This window comes from Schistocerca piceifrons, chromosome X, assembly GCF_021461385.2.
Source record: "Schistocerca piceifrons isolate TAMUIC-IGC-003096 chromosome X, iqSchPice1.1, whole genome shotgun sequence".
Lineage (NCBI taxonomy): Eukaryota > Metazoa > Arthropoda > Insecta > Orthoptera > Acrididae > Schistocerca > Schistocerca piceifrons.
In genome coordinates, this window is record NC_060149.1 from 289,173,502 (window position 1) to 289,177,646 (window position 4,145).

At 44.1% G+C, this 4,145-nt stretch overlaps 1 pseudogene; it reads right to left on the reverse strand.

The window, feature by feature from the left end:
* Window positions 1–1,536: 1,536 nt before the first annotated feature.
* LOC124723460 lies at window positions 1,537–1,654 on the reverse strand (annotated as a pseudogene).
* Between the last annotated feature and the right edge of the window lie 2,491 nt (window positions 1,655–4,145).

A 4,145-nucleotide genomic window follows, 5' to 3' on the forward strand; every position in this document is an offset into this window, starting at 1 on the left:
AACAAGGAACATGATTGATCCAACCAGCCGACCCGTTTCCATCGATCCACCTTCCAATGTCGATGACCCCGCCCACTCTACAGTCGTAATTGATGACATCATTGGGTCAATATGAGAACAAGTAGGAGTTGCTGCTGTGGAGCCCCATGTTCAGTAATCTGCGCTAACAGTGTGGTGCGGAACACTTGTGCCTGCACCGACATTGAATTCTGTCGTCATATCTGCCACGGAGTGGGGAAGCCTCCTGCCTCCCTATTCTTCCTTGATGAGCTGTGGACGTCCAAAACTTGGTCCCTCAACTCACGGTTTCACGGTACTTCAATCACTATCCATCCATACACGCTCACAAGACTATCACGCTAACTGATGACCAGCTTCGGAGCCTCCGAGATTCACGTTCCCCGGTGCCGGGCCATAACAATCTGCCCTTTGTTAAAGTCGGTTTTGTCGGTGGATTTCCTCATTTGTGGCCCGTATCGTCGCTTGAATGATACTCTGCTCGTCACTTCTTTGCTTGTATATTTTCTTTGACGCGTCAAGTGACCGTGACGTCACCAGCCTGCATTGAATCTCCCAGTGGGCAGTGGTGAAAATTTGTGGTTCATCAGCGTGTGCTTCTCCCGATGAAAATAGCGACTGAGTATCAGCAAGCACAACGTATCCTAAATAACAAACTTCAAAATAAAATTCTGTCATCAGTTGGACAGATATTTTTATTTCGCTCTACCAGTTTCGACAAATTAATTTTTCTTGTACTGCTTTTTCTCATAGACGTCTGGAGACCAAAGTGATCGTGTGAAGCCCATTGTTTACTGTCTGTGTCGACACAGCCATCCCCGTTTGCTAAATAAAAACAAAATTTAGCAGCTCTGTCGCTTTCAACTCAGGGTATCTACGAGCCATAATTCGTAGGTGATAAGTCATCTACTGATCTTGTTGGTCGTAGTTGACCACTACCACGCATATTTTCAATTTTTTGTGTTGTCCGAATGCTCAAACGTTCAGATGACATCTATGTGATTTACGCCAATCCGGCGGGCAGCTTCTAGCACTGGCAACCCTTCTTGCCGTAAAGTGGTTATTCGTTCACGGTCTCAGCTTGAAATGAGCCATCGAGGCATGCCGACAGATTCAACAGCGTACAGAAGCCACATTCTTCCGTTTATGAGTGGAGACACGACTCACACTGCTGATCTGCACTACGAACGCAAGTTCACTTTTTATCCGGTAATCATTATGCAGGTGGCTATACATAGGGCTTTCCTATGGTCAAAGAGTACTGAGAAAGAAGTTTTCTAGGAAATAAAAAACAAATTGTGCCAGTCATTAGGATGGTGTAAATTATTTTTTGTGAAAGAATGTAACAAACACGAAATCAAATATTAAAAACTAAACTCCTACCGAACAGGTCATACGGAGGGGCATGTGGTCAGCACACCGCTCTCCCGGCCGTATGTCAGTTTCTGATACCGGAGCCACTACTTTTCAATCAAATTACTCCTCAGTTTGCCTCACAAGGGCTGCGTGCACCCCGCTTGCCAACAGCGCTCGGCAGACCGGATGGTCACCCATCCAAGTTCTAGCCCAGCCCGACAGTGCTTAACTTCGGTGATCTGACGGGCACCGGTGTTACCACTGTGGCAAGGCCGTTGATAGGGACTTAATAAATCATAGATAGAAGCTAGATTTCCTGCTTTTCTTGACCGTTACCCTATTTACCCTGTCTTTGTTTCTTACCCCACACCCCCCACACTTGGGCGCTAACGTGTCACGAAGGATTGGTAACAGGGACATCCGGCCACTCTCTACCACTGACACTGCTGTTGCATCTTAGTACTATTTAAAGAAATTCAAGACAGTAACTGCGAGACACACATTTATTCACAACATCCTTTACACTTATAGTTACATCATACAAACGCGCTGTAGAGGGCAGCACACACTACAGTTTTCTATACGATGCCACCAAATTCCGTGAGAGTCTCTTACCCCCCAACATCCCCCACAATCTGGTCTATCTCAAAGGGGATGCACAGCTGCAACGCACCACGTATCTTAGTTCAGTTGCCGAAGAATGATGAATCTTGTTTCCTTGTCTCTGTCATGTCACATCTTTTCCACCACTGCCCTCTTCCACCACTACTCTGTTCCACTAGTCTCGTGGTGTTATATCTTCCTGAAGTACAACATCTTCTCCAATTCTTAGATCTCTTCCTGAGGGATATTCCTTCACCCTGTGGTATCTTCTTAGCAGCAGGAGGTATTTATTGTCCATCTATACCAAATGTCCTCATTTACCTTTTGTCTCATTAGGAAGTCCTCGGAAAAGTCTTGTTAGTTGCTGGTGCTGCCCCACATGGAGTATTTACTAGTTTGCCACCACTTAGTAAATGTGTTGCCGTCAACGCAGCACCTCTCTCTCTCATTGAGTGATGAGCTTTGAGTCTATTATGGCTTCTATTCCTATCAAAATGGTGTTTAGGCTTCTTTCGTACACCTGAAAGTGAACAAGCATCTTCCTCAAGCAACGGTCGATGGAGCCTATCACATGTTCTCACTATCCTCCCCATCATGCCATCCCTGGTGGTGTATACTTCCAGCTGATTCCATGGTGGGCACATTAGTAATGTATTTCACCGTGATGAGTTGTTTTGAAGAGCTCTGTCAGTGCTGTGTTTGCTATGTGGACTGTTGTAGCATTGTCTGAGTAAACACTGTATGGTAGCCTTCCGTATCCTGCAAAGCCTCACATGATCATTAGAAATCCTTAGGTGGGCATATTAGTAACAAGCTCAATATAAATTACAGATGTTGTGTCGCATGTAGCTAACTCTATAGGACTTCTTACTTTGGCTTTCAGTTTTAACATATAAAGGTCCAGCGAAATCAATGCCTGTTGTTGCGAACGGTCTTGCAGGTAGAACTCAGTCCAGTGGTAGTGGAACCTCCGTTTCTTCATATTGATGAGCCTCTAAGCCTTCCAGAGTAGGAAAAAGTGAAGAACTCTCCTAAGAGCTTGTCGTCCTCGCAAAGTTCAAGGACCTTCAATCAGTTTTCCTAACACAATACATAAGCAGAGATGATGCTGTCCTACATTCGCAATAAGAGACTAATTCACAATTTGCTTAAGTCTTACAGAAAACTGTAGACTGTGCTGCCCACTGCAGCCGGTGTGTGTCATGTAACTCTAACTGTAATGGATTTTGTGAATAAATGAGTGCTCTGAAGTTAGTTTGTTCAGTAACTTTAAACAGTGATAAGCAGTAACATTTTTTGTCGAAACGTGACAATGTATCAAGAGGTATTAACTGCTTCAACACGTTCCACAAAACGTTGCTACCTATTACTATCTAAAGGAATTCAACACAGTAGTTTCAGCACTCACATTTATTCACAACATCCATTAAGTTCAAGTTACATCACACACATGTACTACAGACGGCAGCACAATCTACAGTTTTCTTTAAGTTGTCAACAGACGCCGTAAGAGTCTCTTCTCATCCAACACTTGAAAACTCCAATAATTAACATGCCGATCCCGTGACGATACGATAAAAAGGTCAGTAAAAAGAAGAAGAAGACTCTATTGAAGATAGAGTTACCTAGGTTCTCAATTATACACGACTTTGGAAGTCTCAGATCCGTGAACAGGAAATTTCATTGACTAAACAGATTAAACAGTGCTCGCAATGTAGGACAACGGATGCATTCGCTAAAGTCATTGTCTGATCTTGAGTCGTATGAAATAAGTGCTTTGTCCTGCCAGTAAACGAACCTTGGCCTAATGTGTCCGAGTAGTTCTAGGCGCTTCAGTCTGGAACCGCTCGACCACTACGGTCGCAGGTTCGAATCCTGCCTCGGGCATGGTTGTGTGTGATGTCCTTAGGTTACTTAGGTTTAAATAGTTCTAAGTTCTAGGGGACTGATGACCTGAGACGTTAAGTCCCATAGTGCTCAGAACCATTTGAGCCAAATGCATATACTATGTGGTGTGAAACGGTCTCGAAACTTTGTAAGGGTGTTCCAGGATAGGTTGTGCTGAGAAATAAGTGTTAAGAAAAAAATTCGGTACGCTTCGCCGTTTCCGATTTCATTAGTATTGATGTTAGCCAATTGTGCGTGCGACTTCAGGCGGACCGTTGTAG